Here is a 17,071-nt window from a genome sequence, read left to right as displayed (position 1 = left end):
AGCGAGACATTTCACTGAAGCCGGCCATCAGCTGACCTCACTCGTCTTCACTGTTATAGAACAAGTGAAACCCACATGTGGAGGGGGGGGATACTGAAAGGAGACTTTTACAAAGGGAATCCTTCTGGATTTTTACACTTAAAACTCTGCACCCTAGTGGTATTAATGATGAATTTAGTTTAACATGTTGGCTGTGATGAATATATTTGGTTGAATAATGAACTAGGCCTACATGGATGCAAGATATCCGAAGTGAGATGTTGATGTTGATGATAATGATGAGAATATGTACCTAGATTAATATGCCCTCTGTTCTCTAAATATTGTGCTTTTTCTATTTTCAAATATGGCATAGCCTCTTAAAACATTTTTTGTGACTGTATGTTTCTGTATACAAAAGTAGTTATATCTCCTGTACATGTTTGTATATAATTGTAATGATTTGTGATGTAATTTTGGTGATTCGGATATGTGACCCCGAATGCACTCATATGTCTTGGGGTTACTGGGTGATTGGCAGGTGAGCCTATAAATGGCCGCTGCGCCCTTTTGACGCGTCACGTACAAGGAATACTGATGAAGGGCTAGACCCGAAACGTTTACCCCTTGTTTATGTGGCCTGTAATTGTTTTTTCGGCTTTTTGAAAAATACACTGTTGGAACTACTCAGCCCCTGTGTGCGATCTCCCCTTTCTTCACTTGAGTATTACGTTTTTTGGAGACTATACGCACCGGGCGACACCTCAACACTAGACGAAAGGCGCAGACGCCACACTTCACCTTCGTATTGAGCAAGCAACCAGGATGCTGCAATTCAATTGAAATTCCACCATCGGTTTGGTGTGGCTAATGACCAACCAATAAATAAGTTATATGCCTAGGCTTCTGGGCTAAAATGGCATTACCTTGAGCTCCTGATTAAACAAACTTCTGTCATAGGCTGCTATCCATGCAGTAACTACATTTGATGTCTACCTGGCAAAATACAAATAGGTGTGCAAATATTTGAGAATTAATTAACATTCTAAACAGTGCATCAGAACAAGAAATTCAACCAAGCAGTGGAATAAATCCTCACAATTTGAGTTGGTCATGTTTTTAACAGAAAATGACTTAACACCTGTAAAATACTCCAATTTAGTATGTTACATGAACTCACCTAAATCAGGTACTGAAAACAATGCAGTCTGTCAGTGTGGCATAACTGAGAAATTGTTTAAAGCACTGCTTTGATTTAAGAAATGTTTACTGCGTAGATGCCATCTTACGCCTTCCTCAACCCCTTATATGTAAGGGATAATGTATAGAACGCCGGTCATTACTGGGAAAATAAGTCCCGACAGGGCGAACTGGACCCCGACGCGCAGTGGAGGGGTCATGTTCCGCCCTGAAGGGACTTATTTTCACCAATAATGACCGGCGTTCTTTACATTATCCCGCTTATTACACGGCTACTTGCCAAAACGAAATAATAAACTTCCCACGATATGACTTTAGCCTACATAGCCTAGCCTATTTGTTACCGTTCATCGTGGCATTTGCTGAGAAACATAATTCGCAACAACACACGCTGCTGAACTTGAATCAAACATTCTTTAGAACACAGCTGATCAACCGTCTGCTTTCACGTTTGAATGAAATTCCAGTCCTTGCGTAGTGATATGAAAGACGTATCAGAAGCACAAACCCCGTTGCCATTGACAGCGGTAATTATATGTTTGCAGCGGTAATTACATGAAAATATTTTACCGTAGAACTTTGAGAAAGCCCATTCAAGTCAATGGAGCGTTCTACTTGCCTTGTGAAGAGCCGTGTAATAAACCCTGTTAGCAAGTTATGGAAGAAAATATAAAGGGGAAGGTATATCAGAATGGGAAAGAAGAGTACAAAAAGGAGCGCTAGCAGTATATTCTCTTCTCTCTTTTACTAAGTTCTGCTTGTTTTCTGAGAGAAATGTGATGAGGCTGAACAGATGTCTGTTAATAGCTCACAGGAGCCCTCGTGCTCCACTGAGGCATTCGTTTCTCCTCTCCATGTCTCCTGTGCCCTCCTCAGCTCCCCTTACATGACCGATCCAATCACACAATCTCACCTCAACATAACAAAACAGCACAACATCGATGTGATGGGGATCTAGTAAATTAGAAGAAACCAGAAATTATTTATCTTCGAACCACATTTAGCCCCTTTACACATACATCAGCTCAGACAAAGAAACATGCCATTTCAAAAGAAAAGCTTTGCGTGGTAGCCATTTCCAGAGAACATATTTGTTGGCTGGTGAGTTTCAGAGTCTTCCTCATTTTGATAAGAGTGGAGGGGTAGTTTCGGAGGCTGATTGCTGGAGTAAAACCCCTCCCCCACTCCGGCTGCTGTGGTGCACCAAGCCTGGGAAGAGCTTCCTGTGCTACTCGCCTGCCCGGGCACGTGAGTGTGTATGTGTGTGAGCGAGAGAGAGAGAGAGAAACAGAGAGACGGAGAGACAGAGAGAGAGAAGCAGATGTGGTGCAGAGGAGATTAAGAGGCAGATGCGATCAGAGGATGGGGGATGATCTACCCGTCAGCTCTTGGCACTACACCATCACTACAAACCCATCACTCACGCCTCTCTTTTCCTCTCTCACACTCTGCCCTCAACTGACTACCTCCATTCAGTCTCTCAGCATCGCGTGAGCTGCCACCCTGCCCCTCTCTGAGTGGCACGAATGAGTCTAGCTCAGAGAGGCGTGGTTTAAAGCAAAACCAATCCTTGTGCTTGATCCTGTTTTTATCGAGAGTGTGCAGAGCACTTGGGGCTGGTAGTGTGGATAACTGTCACAGATTAAATTGCCACATAATCTTGTGATATCAAATGTTGTAGTATGACTTTCAAAGGTAAATATCCCAAAACTGACCACTTGCCTTCATATTTATGATCTTTACATTTAACACTTTTGAATAAATTGAACCCCATCTTTAGCAATCTGGCAAAGTAATAACAAGCTATTAGAATGAACAATCAGATTGAGCCAAATCCAGCTGTGGGCAAAATTAACCCTGATCTCAGAAATAAAAAATAAAATAATGAGGTGTTAATGTGGAGAGTTAGGGAGTAACATTTGTATGGAGCGCTGGAGTAATATTTGTATTTCCTTATGGTGATATCAGTTCTACATATCTATATTTAATGAAAATGCAATCAGATAAACATATTATTTTCTTCTTATTTTTCTGGCAGCACACAGGCAAAAAAGATGCAACCCTCAACACTGTCCCCTTCAGACCTACTCACACAACTTCTGTGAATTGATTAAGCTTGATACTGTGCTTTTGGACTAGTATTTCTATGTACTCATACATCGCTCAATGTCTCCAATGTTCTCATAACATAAAGCATAATCAAAAGCCAGACAATGATAAAAAATATAGCAAAATGTGTAGGCTACGTTTCCCGCCACAGGGGCCTGTGTCCGACCTATCATCCTTCCGGGGGGTGGGGGGCAACGGATCAAAACGAAAAACAATGGTTCCTTGTCATCCTTGTGGGGCTACATGAGCACCAAGTTTCGTGCACCCCGGTCTTTAGGCAATAGGCAGGCAGAGGAAGGTGGAAAAAAGGCTGAATCTTTGAAGACAACATCAGGTGCCCCTGGTTAACACTGAGTTCCCACCTACTGAGGGTGGTAGTGTGGTAGTTTACTATTTGGTGGGGTCCTACATCTAGCTATGATCCTTAAGGAAATGGCACTTAGCATCGCTGCATCAGACAGCTCCCTGCCAAGCTGAGAGCAGAAACAGCAGGATGATCACAGGGGGCACATAGCTCTGCTAAAGGGCAGGCACAAACACAAACGCATGCACACTTGCACTCTAACACACACACACACACACACACACCTCTCATCAGAAAGACCACAAAAGAACAATACCAGAGAGAATTTTCATTCAAAAACCCAAACAAAGGTTGCTCACTGACTCCCACCTGTGTCACCCCCAACTGTGATATGAGTGACAGCTAGATAAAAGGCAAGCTGATCTGTGTTCTAGTCATAATGACTGATGGAAAAACAGCATAAAAGGATCCAGATGTACTGAGCTGTCAAATTCATGCATGGTTACATTGTCTGGTTAAGTTCCCTTCTCATTGTTGTTTATTATAAGGAAAAATATTGTACATCCATTTGTGGGCATGCCAAGTTGCACAAAAAGAACATAACATAGATAAAATTACATCCATACATGCATGCAATAGGCATCATACGGATTTGGATGTCGTCACAGTCAATCCGCACATTACTACCACTAGCATCAATGGAAACTGGCCTATATTGAATCTGCTTGCAAGTTCTGAATAAATGGTGTCCCTTATCTGTTCCATATTGTCAGCGAGTTTAGCATCACAAAATGCTGTAAACAAAGAAAATAAACTCCTATATTGTATTTCGTGCATAGCATACCACACACAAAGGCAGAACTGGAACACCTCTTAAAAAAGGACAGTTGACGGAGGTGGACTGTGTATTAGAGGTCTGCGCGGGACTGATTTTCAGTCTCGCTCCCGCCTGCTTCCGCAACATTCTGTCCCGCTCCCGCATTAATGTGTCATTTTTAGTCCCGCTCCCGCCCGCATCTGTAACATGATGTCCCGCTCCCACCCGCTAAAGCCCGCATGCAGGAGCGATAGCCTATTCAGTTTTTCTTTCTGTCTCACGAAAGGAGCACACACCTGAGAAAGACTCCAGATGTCAGTTTCTTGGTTCTGAATGTAGGCTAACAACTGAAGTAGGCCTAGTCTGGTGCCCTCTTCCTCCGTCATGCTTTCAATTTTTGAGTTTTGACAATGAGCAGCAGGAACAAATTGAACCCACGTAAACGATAATATAGGCTATAGGCCTGCTATCCGTCAGTTATGCTTAAACCCCGTTTTTTAATGCTGCCTAACAGAACATCCAGCTGAACTATAGTTATGAACAGTACTTTAATCCAGGGCTTTGAACCGGTTCAAGGAACGAAAACGAAAACCGGGAACTTTTTGTATTTTACAGGGAACAGAAACGAAACCGGAAACGTTATTATTTTTTATGTTCTGGAACAGGAACACTTATTTGAAAAATAATGGTAACCGGTTAATACCGGTTTTATTTCGTTCCTCAAAGTTTTCGTTGCCTAATTAACTAAACACGTTACCATGACGGCTGAGGTTCACTTCCTGTGTGACATCACATCAGACATTCGCTGACTGAATGGAGAGAGAGCGGTGGATTACAAAGTCTCCACTCCACATCTTAAATAAGAGGTAAATTACGATCCATCGTTAATTAAAACGCTCATTCCAAACACAATATCAATAGCTATATTTGTCGACTCCACGTTAATGATGGACTAGCGAACATTAGGCCTACTGGATGGCCTTTCCCCCGACAGTTGGAATTTGTTGTTGCCCGAGTGGCATAACCACGTGTCTTAATAATGTTATGTTTGTGTGGAATAAACTACACATTTGAAATAATTGTAGGCCTATTTAATTATTATTATTATTATTAATATAATTATTATTATGTAATAATGGTTGTAATATTATTACATTTGGTTTAAGCTGGATGAGAAAGATGTGACATAATTCTATAGCATTAAACAGCTGACAGGAACGAAATTAACCGTTCCGGGAACAGTATTTTTTTGTTCTAACCGGTTCGGGAACGTCAATTTATTGGTGGAACTCTTAACCGGAAACGTTATAATTCCGTTTCTGTTCGGAACGAACCGATTGGAAAAAAAAAATCGGTTCAAAGCCCTGCTTTAATCATTTCCATATTTAATTTTACGCACATATTTAATTTGCGGGAGTGCAGTGAATCATCGGTTTGTCTCGCACCCGCGAACGCACCTCTCTCATCCCGCCCGCTCCCGCAAAGAGCTTTCAAAAGTTGTCCCGCGCCGCACTCTTTTGCATCGGGACCCGCGGGTCTACCGCGGGAGTGCAGAGCTCTACTGTGCAGAAGTAACACCGGAGCTTTTCAGGTGCTGCGTGCAAATCACTCTGCCCAAGTAACCAAGTCGCCTGAATGGGAACATAGTTCCATGTATGTATATACTTAGAAAACGGCTGTGTCTCATTGGGGGCCTAGCAGCGAAGCTGCGAAGGCACCCATTGTTTTACTAGTTTTTCCTATTATTATTATTATTATTATTATTATTATTTATCTGCCATTGGAGTCTATGGTAGCCCATAGAACGCCTGGCTAAAAAGTTGACCACTCACACTCATTTACGGACCTCTAAACCCAGCCGTCTAGCGCCACCAACAGGTCAAAGTTTGGCCGAAAGTTGAAAATGGGTTTGAAAGGTATTCGCAATTATTATTATGAAATTTAGCGCCCTGATTCAGGACCGTCCCATGATCACTCTCACTTATTTACAAAACTCTATGCCGAACACTCTAGCGCCACCAATAGGTCAAATCTGGACTCACATTCACGCATGTAACAATTGAATGGTGTGTTAGATTTTCACAAATCAAGCACCGTTGGAATCCCTGGACTGAACTGAGTTGAATGACCCCTACTACGTCACTTTCCGCCATATTGGACCTCCGCCATATTGGATTTAGTCCAAACTCTACGAAAAGTTTTAGCGGTTACAAATTTCTTCCGATTTTCACTAAACTTCCTGCCCGAGCCGCACAAACGATACTTGTCAGATTTTTCAATTTCATTTTTATTTGCCCGTGACAGCCAATCAAATATGGTGACGAAGCCGCCAAACAGGAAGTGGACTAACATCTAGATGACAGTTTGAGTTAACATAACAAAACTCGATACCATTAGTCAGGACACTGTCCCAATCACTCACACCAATTTTCATGCATATACATTGAACACACTAGCGCAGCGTTTCTCAAACTGTGGGTCGCGACCCACTACTGGGTCGCGGAGACATGCCAGGTAGGGCGCGAACTGACGTGAAAAACACAAGTTTTTTTTATTTATTTTTTATCTGTAGCCTGGGCCCAGGTAGCACCCGATGCGCAATGGACACACTGTGTTATTCACAGGGAAGCGCTCGTGTCAAGGCAGCTTAGTTAGTCCCGACCTACATGCGATTTTGAACGTTGTTGTGAGTGGTGAATTTCATCAAAACCCGGCCCTTAAAAGCGTGTCTATTCTCCACTTTGCGAAGAGATGGTAGCTGACCAAAAGGCTGTACTCTTTCACAGCGAGGCAAGGTGGCTTTCCCAAGGTAAAGTGCTGTCGCTCCGAGTCGCCTCTTCTTGGAGGAAGAGCGCATGTTTGAATCTGCAAACACGTTCACTAATGAACATTTCTTGACGAAGCTGGCCTATCTTAGCGATATATTTGATATATATTAGCGATACATTTGAGTTAAATGTCCAGTTACAAGGCAAAGACAAGCACCTACCTCACCTAGCAAATAAGATTACTGCATTCACCAAAAAAACTTGAGTATGGGACAGGCGCCTCGATCGCGACAGTATTATGCCTTTGAGATTTCTGAGCGAAATCGCTGAAACGTCTGATTGGGAGGCACTCTTGTGATCCCATGTATTAAACAGTAGGCCTACATCACATCCCTGCAAAGTTTATTTCAAAAATATTTCCCAACCAGCAGTGTTCAGTATGACTGGATTATGGATCCATTTAATGCAGCATCTTGGCATTTCATTATATTGTACAATGCTGTATAATGGCCTATGCTTCCTAATATGTTTCTGGAAAACAGAAATATGTGTGTTATGTATTTATTTATTATTATATCTGCAGCACCAGCTGATTTTAACTCTGTTGAAGAGGATATATTTAGAACTGTCATTATTTCAATAAATTTGACAATTTTAAGCTTGACCTACCACTTTCTTAGAGTGATGAGGGACAGGTGGCGCTCGAGAATGCCCCCTCAAAGTGGGGAATGAAAGAAAAAGTTTGAGAACCACTGATCTAGATTGTTAACTACCACAGTCACGAGTTGGGTCGCGATAGTCTGTCATTTTTAAAAAGTGGGTCCCCAGAAAAAAAGTTTGAGAAACACTGCACTAGCGCCACCACCAGTTTAATGCTGGACATGCGTTCATGTGCGTGATCCTTGACTCTTTTGTCTAATTTTCACAATTGAGGTAGCGTCTGAATCCTTGGACCATCCCAAGTTCATCGACCCCTATCCCGTCACTTTTCGCCATATCGGACCTCCGCCATATTGGATTTGGTCCAAACTCTACGAAAAGTTTCAGCGGTCACAAATTTCATTTGATTTTCAGGGAACTTGGCGGAGATGATCTTCAGACCGAGCCGCACAAACAATACTTGTCAGATTTTTCAAATTCCACTTTATTGGCCCATGACAACCAATCAAATATGGCGATGAAGTCGCAAAACAGGAAGTGGGCTAACATCTCCCTGTACCAAGTTTGGACTTCATATCTGATTGTGAGGACACAGTAGGAAATTGGCATCATTTGGCCTCTATAGGGGGCGCTGTAATTCAGTAAGTGGGCTCGTATCTCAGCAACTCTTCGATGTATGAAGTCCAAACTTGGTACAGGGACATATTAGCTGATTGTGAGGGCATGCAAGGAAAGTGGTCTCATTTGGCCTCTAGGGGTGCTGTAATAAAGAAAGTGAGCTCACATCTCAGCAACACTTTGGTGTATGAAGTCCAAACTTGGTAGAGGGACATGGTAGCTGATTGTGAGAACGCACAAGGACATTGGTGTAATTTACCTCTTGCTGTGAGTGCTTGCTCATGCCATGGCAACGCCATTCCTGCTATAGCGCTGTGCTAGGCCCCCGCATTGCTGCTTGCAGCTATATTTTGACATTGTTATTTGTACACGTTGTAACTATACAAATCACAACATGTAAATAAGAAAATGTTGGAGCTCTTTTGTCACTATTGGAATCTGTGGGCTAATTGGAGCCAATGACACAAAAAACCAACCACTCCAGTCCCATGATCACAGTCATCCCTACAGACCGTCAACCACACCCCCACCAACCTAAGGTGTCCTTCAACCTTACATCCAGTGAAGATGAGGCTCACTACCTGGGATCTGAGTCTGACCATTTTTTGGAGGACGACTGGCCGCGGCTCCAGACCAACCCTCACTGATGGAGAGGAGCGATCCCAACCACCAGCACTGAGACTACTATCGAGGAAGAAATATCCTCGGTAATCAACCTTTCTGATACGCCTCTGTCCAACGAGCAACTGTCTGTATTGTCTAAGGCAGGGGTTCTCAAACTTTTTCAAGCTGGGCCCCCCCTAAGTGGGTCAGATGAACTTGGAGCCCCCCCACCCCCCCATAGGTTTACATTTATTCATTTGGCAGACACGTTTATCCAAAGTGACTTACAGCAATAGATAGATAGATAGATAGATAGATTGATAGATTATAGACCTATATTAATATGGCAATCATAGCTACTAGGCTAGGCTGTTATTATTATTAGGCCATATAGGTTATTATTACTATTATTATATTGTTATTATTATTGATTATAGTTATAATATTAGTAGGCTATAGTATGCTATTAGCAAATTTTTAGAGATGTCCGATAATATCGGCCCACCGATATTATCGGCCCGATATTAGCATAAAAATGTAATATCTGTTAATATCGTTATCGGGTTTTTTTTGCCTTAAAACCGATAAAATAATGCTTGCGTTACACCCAAATAGTGCCTATGCGCTCCTGAAGCGTTTACCGGCGCACAGATGATGACCTCATCAAGCTGCGTCTTGAAGCATACAAACAAGCATGGATGGCTGCAGTAACAAACTTGCTCGCTCTGTTTCAACATTATGTCTGTGGTTTGGAATTATTTTCAAGTGTCTCCTTCGGACGTTAAACTTGCGATTTGCAATAGGCTTGTTTGAGATGGACTGAGTCTGACTTGGTCTGGCTTACTACATAAACGTGATCTTCAGAGGCTAGCCGGGAGGAGCTAAAACAGAGGGCAGCTCATCCCGGACAGACAGGCTACAGTTTGCCTGACGTGACTCGCGGGAGATATCGCGGAATTTTGTTGCCAATAAATACAGCAGAACTTTCATTCTTACTCATTAAAATGAGCATGATGACTGACGAAATAAATCCTTATGATGTAGTTTAAATAAACCACTGTTGTCATACAGTTAATAGGCCTGCATTGTAGCACATAAATTCAATATGAAGTGTTTTCCCTATATGTGTGTCTATCTATTTAACCAACAGCAGAAAACAACAAAATATCCAACCAAGCTAGCCTACCATTGTTGCAGAAATTACGTATAAGAAGGTATCCATTGTTGCATTCAAGAATGCATCCAGTGGGGCATCACAATAACATTAAGCATGTTGTGTTAATTCCACAACAGGAGATATGTGATGTAACCTAAATTAGTTTTGAGGAAAAATAACCCACATATCGACATCGGTATCGGCTGATATCGGAATCGAAAATTGAGAGTTGGACAATATCGGCATATCGGATATCGGCAAAAAAGCCAATATCGGACATCCCTACTAATTTTATATTATTATTGTTGTCGTTATAGGCTCCATAGGTTATTATCATCATTATAATAATTATTATTACTATTACCATCATTATTTTCTGGTTGGTGGTAATTATATTATTAGGTAGTAATGGTAGTGGGCCTAGCTAGGATATTATTATTATACCATTATTGTTATTATCATTATCATAATTATTATTACTATTATTATTATTATTACTATTATTATTATCATTATTATTATTAGCCTCTGTTATAATCTTTGTCAAAACGTTGTATGTTGTCAATGTGAGACGTGGGCCTGCTTTTCTTTGCAGAGATCTTTAATTCGTGGCTCAATTTTAGATAAACATAGCCTCAGGTCATCCTCGATCTGTGCGCGGTTGCGATATTTAGTTTTGAGCGCAGTCAGTTTTGAAAAAACCTGCCTCACACAGGTATGTCGATGCAAAAGGAAGGAGAATTTTTAAGGCTACGTCGGAGAGTTGGGGGTATTCCTGCATCACTGCTACCCAGAAGGATGCAAGAGGACATTGGATAAATGTGTGTTGCAATACGGTGTGGTTGAATCCTAATGAAGCGTAAGAATAGACAAGTATTAAAGTAAGTACAGTAGGAAGGGAAAAGGTAAGGGTACAAGCAGTAAGAAGGGAACGAAGGCAAGCCAGAAAAATAGGCTAGCTAGCTTACTGCAGTTGCAGCGGCAAGAAAGGCACGCTTAGCAGGAAGAGAAAGAGGCAAGTCTATTAAATTTTAAAGTAAAATTGAAAACAGAAATATGTCTTTACAAAGACAAAGCTATTTACTAAAATGGAACACTGAGATAGCCTTTAAAAAGGCTGTTGTGGTCAACTTGAAAACTGTCGAAATGAACGAACGTGATCAAAGTAGGCTACCAGGCTACAACTTATGTTGCACAGTGGTGTGTTTCCGATGTCTGCACTTTCTTAAGTAGCTACGTGTGGTGTCCGCGCCTTAAGGTCATCGTTGACATTTCAAATGAATTGTAGTTTCTAATTGGTTGGCGTGAAACGGAATGTGTTCGTGATTTGTTGGTGCAGCTGTAGCCCAGCCCCTTCCGTATTTTTAATTTTTTTAGCCCCATTAGCAGCCAGTGACTGGTCCGTGACACGCCCCCCTTGGGGTGGGTTCGCGCCTCCCAGTTTGAGAACCACTGGTCTAAGGGTATGTCCCACTCATACCTCCAGCCTGTTCAAAACTAGAGTGGATTTATTCCGCTTTTACCGCAATTTACACTTAAAGACGTTTCATCACAAGTCAGGACACAATTTCTTTTTACCACAATCTCCTGCCTGACGAAGAGCCATAACAAAGTAACCCAATCTATCCCTATAAGCCTAAACAGTAATGACTTCATTTTCAATGACAAAATTGAAACAATTAGAGATAAGATTAATAACCAATCAGTTTTACCAAATAGTCATACTCCATTGCTGAACGATAGAGAAAACATAAAAGAATCACAGATGAGACCTCGAACCACATTTAATTCATTTACACCTATCGACTTGTGGCGGTAGTGGGGTAGCGTAACGGTTGGGCGCCAGGTGGATTTATCCACCACCACTCAGACAGAGTGAAGATAAACTAAAGTTAAGAAATAATAACTAAAGGCTTTATAAAGCACCACAAAACATTAAATGGTTTTAACTCTTTAACTAAAAAGACTTCAAGAAATGCAAACAGGTGTGTTCAAAATGGAATATATTGTTCAGGACACACATGAACACCACACAAGCAAACAAACAACCACAACAGCAGTAGCAGTCCTTTCAGCCTATTTTTAGGTCAGGCCACTAGGAAGCGGTAGGCGGTAGCCTTGAGAAAAAACGCAAAAAGGCAAGAAGCAAAAAGGTCCAAAAACGAGGGGAAAAAAGTATCTTCAGTCAAAAGACCTCTTCAGCCTAAGGCCACAATAAACCCAAAAAACAGTATGCAGTAGCAGGTTAAACAATTTAAGCTGCTATTATAAGCTACTCAAGTGCAGCACAAACAAGACCTTTTATTTAGGCTATATTTAATTGGCTACTATAACATAGCCGACTGCTTCAAAGCTCCCAGTGTGGATAAACCAATAAATACAAAATAACAATAAATAGCAAAATCACGGTAACAAAAAGAAAAGCTCTCCAAAACTAGAGCACAAACGTGATTGCTTTCAGTTTACAGTTTAGATTAGATTACCATAAAGGTAGGCCGGCACCGGAGGAAAGGAAAATGTAGAAATTAAAATATCCCCAAAAGACAAAATAATAATCCCCAGGAAAACCCCTAAGGAAACCCTCCCCGGTAGCCTATGTAATCTATATTCAACTTAAAGTCGCGCCGCTCACGACTAAACAACAAGAGCGCTTTTAAAGAGCACACACAGAGAAGAGACAACACAGAGAAGTGGGCCAGCTGCTACAACCTCGCTACTGTCACGTGTCTCCTGCGAACAATGGTAAAACAGTTCTAATGCAAGGAGATCACGGAGCGAATGGAGTGCACACCAAAGGACCAAACAACTCGCACAAAACTACTAGCACGTTGCGTGACTCCTGCAAACAATGATAAGACAGTTACAGCGCAAGGAGATCACGGAACGAATGGGGCAAGACAGAAGACCCGACAGGCCAGGAACAACAACTTTGCTGCCGTGATCGCTTGCTGAACAATAATAAAACAGTTCGTTATTGCAAAGCGATCACAGAGCTCGGTTTGGACTTAGACCAAACACGCACAAAACTCTGAACAACTCCGTGTTATCAACCTGCCGAACAATGGAAAGACAGTTCTTTGAGGCTAGGCAATACTCACGGAGCGTCCGAGACAAGGACCAAACCAGGCCGCTCTCACAAGGCAAACACTCTACCTGTCGTCACGTTCAGCCTACGCAGGGAAACACCAGCGAACCAAACACACAGCAGACGAAACACCGGCAGAGGGAAACGAGAGAGGCGGAGACAGCGCTACCTGGGCTGTTATCAGTGTTGGGAGGGTTACTTTCAAAACGTATTCCGTTACAGAATGCAGAATACATGCCCAAAAATGTAATCTGTAACGTATTCCGTTACGTTACTCAATCTGAGTAATGTATTCTGAATACTTTTATTACTTCCGCATTGAATTGCATTTTATAAGTGTAGGAATGCGGCCATCAAATCCTTCTTAGGCCTACTACTAAACAGGCCTATTCTGGTGTGTTCTTCTGTTCCAAATGGCTGAAGTGTTAGGCCCACATAGGAGAATGTAAAGTCAACTAAGCTACCTGATACAACTTTAAAATAGCAAGGTGACCATTAAAAGTACAGCAGGCGACTAGGCTAATTAAAATAAACAAATAAATAGGCTACTTTAAGGGCGTAGCCAGAAATTATCGATCCAATGTGTGTCTCAATTGTCCCCCGCTGACCACCTCACACATTTCTCTAGATTTTGCAATGACCTTACATGACACAATGCAATAAAATACGCCAGTTTTTAGGACACAGAATAATGTTTGTAATGATACCAGTTACGTTTAACAGTAACATAAGTGTAATGAGCTATTCATTGTCGAAGGTGCATGGTGAAGTGAAATTCTTACTTTGGAAAAAAAACATTTGCCAATATCCTTGGATGGGGGATACTTGTCGTTCAAATTTTCCATGATCAAATAGGGCACTAATACGCATGTGCATAGCAAAAATCACAACTTGGGCTTGCTGTGCAAGCAAGATATTTAAGGTGTCACAACTGTACACATGTCTCAACTGTACTCAGTCTACCCTAATTAAGGTGTGCCTGTGAGATTTTTCGGTGGCATCAACCCAGTAGGCTACAAGTGAGGGGCGCATATGACAGGTGGAACGCAAATGACCTGTAAATGTAAACACTATGGGCTAGGCTACTGTATATCAGTGCTCTCAAAATGAACGTGATCGCGTAATGACAATCAAAAACCGCACGTTAAAATATGCTAGGCCTACTTGCAAGAATAATTCTTACGTAAATGTAGATAATTCTTACGTAAATGTAGATCTAGAAAAAATAATAATCTATAAAGCTATTTTAAGTTAGAATAAAAAACTTAGAATGCAGTGCCTATTTTAGAGATTGGTTTTTATTGTAGCCTAGGTCTAAATCAACACGTGAACTAGGCTTTGCTTATTGCTTAGCAAACTGTGTAACCGATTGGCCGAAGTAGCCTGAGCTATTAATACTTGGGAAAATATCCTTTGAACAGACATCAGGAACCACGATCAGTGAGGAACAGGAGTTACCTCCACTTACTTTCCTCAATTTGCTGTGCAAACAGTCATTTCAGGGTCTCCGATGACGCTTCCATAATGCGCGCTGGCTGCGTTTTGAGGCTAGTGCAAGACGGCAGGGCTTGGATTTAAACATGTAAACAATTTCATCATAGCTTTCAGGAGCTTCTGGGAAATGGAGTTGCCTTCATTTATTTAGAGAGTGAACAAACTTATGAAACAGATAAGTATCATCATGTAATCCATTGATTTCAACAATGTAACTGTATTCTAAATACCAACTATTTAACTTGTAACTGTATCGGAATACAGTTACTCATAATTATGACCGGTCATATAGGGATTGTCAAAGTTTTTTTTTTTTTTTCGTCATCTACTTCCTGAAATTTTGGTCAACGATACCCGGGGCACCGAAACACCGGGGCACATGACCCACTAGACTTTTACGGAAAATTTTCGTTTGGTCCCCGGGAGCCACTCCCCCTCCGCGCTGGGCCCCCCGAAACCCAAAAAATGCAGTTTTTCCTAAATAACTACCTGAACCGTGGCACCGCGGATGAGGACATTTTTATGGTATGTTGGTCTCAAGGGCCCACATCAACCTAGCCCATAATCACTCATTTGTGATTTGCACCCCCCCGGTAAAAAATGAAAATGCAATATCATTCTGCTTTAATCGCCCCTCTCTTCAGTTAAGACGTTCAGAACTGCACCAAATTTTATGTGTATGATTAACCTGGGCATAAAAAAAAAAAAGGTTTGGTTCCTGTTGGTTGTCAGTTGAGGCCATGGGTCGGTAGGGAAATTTTTTTTTTTTTTTTTTCTTCCAGTGGCAGTAAGGGATAGGTAGAAAATCAATCCCACCAGGATTTCGCGAGGTTTTTTGAGACTGTTGCGACCTAAAATGCCTGGATGGAAGTTGCGGTGATTTTAGCTGTTTCTTGTGGAGAAATTGCGGGAGGAAGTGAAAATTGCAGAAATAGTTTAAATTTAGGGCAATTAAGGTTAGTAAGACCAAAATCACACTGATAATCTTGATGCTTATTAAAAAGGATAATCAAAGGTAAACAGTAAGGATTACAGAAAATCAAAGTAGGCCTACTTTATTTGTGAAAATGCTTTGACTGAGGTCATTCACAAAGCATTATAGTAGAACTGTCCAAAAAAGACAGTCACCTAAAGAGATGGCATCATGTCATATGTTTCAATACATTCATATATTTTGTAATTCATATTAAGTTCATATCTTTTTAATAATTCATAGTCTGTGGCCTGCATAATTACTAATAGCCAAGTAAGTATCTAGTAATTTCATATTGATTTAAACTATTTGACTACACTTCTGTTTAATGTCATTACATTGGTGGTGTACGTCTAATTGACTGCCTGCCCCTTTAAGGACGTGAGAGTAGCCTAAGTACATTTCTGAGTGGATTGGAAGGCTTGCATCTCACTGTGTTCGGCTACGAGTGTAAATCACTTTTTGCATAGTGCATTACGATATGTGGATGCAATTGGGAATGTCTTCTATGTCATTAGTTAAAATAAATGTAAAAAAAAACAACTCGAATGAAATCATTCTTGGATCATAGAAGAGGTAAATGTCTTGCAATTTTATTAATTTCTATGATTTTGGTAGCACTACTCAAACTAAGCCCACAAGCTAGCAAACATGACATAAGTTAAAAGGACATATCCAGGTAAACGTTTGCCAATGGGTTGCATAGCCTACTCAAAAATCAGTAAACCAAGTAGGCCTTAATTAACTTACTTTCATAGCCTAGGTAGGTTAGCAACACCAGGTTGAGAGATGCAAGTAAGCAGATCATTAACGTTAGCCTTCTATTTATTGTCGTCCAAACACGGCAACTTTTTCGCAAATTTGACCAATCATCGTAGTTTCACCGTGAAATTTCACCTACCACAACAGTCCCTCGCGCAGAATATTGAGCCAGATGGCACACTTACTTCTGCACCTTTTGCATATGACACCAAAGACTGCCTCTACAGTTTTGATGACAATAAATAGAAGGCTAACGTTAATGATCTGCTTACTTGCATCTCTCAACCTGGTGTTGCTAACCTACCTAGGCTATGAAAGTAAGCAGATCATTAACGTTAGCCTTCTATTTATTGTCATCAAAACTGTAGAGGAACGAACACGTTAGGGCAGTCTTTGGTGTCATATGCAAAAGGTGCAGAAGTAAGTGTGCCATCTGGCTCAATATTCTGCGCGAGGGACTGTTGTGGTAGGTGAAATTTCACGGTGAAACTACGATGATTGGTCAAATTTGCGAAAAAGTTGCGGTGTTTGGACAAAATTGCG

At 41.3% G+C, this 17,071-nt stretch overlaps 1 protein-coding gene across 1 annotated transcript in view; it reads right to left on the bottom strand.

The window, feature by feature from the left end:
* Nucleotides 1-17,071, bottom strand: part of poc1a (POC1 centriolar protein A) — a 118,013-nt gene that overhangs the window by 52,617 nt on the left and 48,325 nt on the right. The gene's annotated exons all lie outside the window — the stretch shown is intronic.

This window comes from Alosa pseudoharengus, unplaced genomic scaffold (genome assembly GCF_046254945.1).
Source record: "Alosa pseudoharengus isolate Yale_2024_CS ecotype anadromous, Long Island Sound unplaced genomic scaffold, YU_APseudo_1.1 YU_APseudo_1.1_scf_5, whole genome shotgun sequence".
Classification (NCBI taxonomy): Eukaryota; Metazoa; Chordata; class Actinopteri; order Clupeiformes; family Clupeidae; genus Alosa; species Alosa pseudoharengus.
The sequence above is the reverse complement of the archived record's forward strand: the minus strand, read 5'-3'. Positions and strand labels throughout refer to the sequence as shown.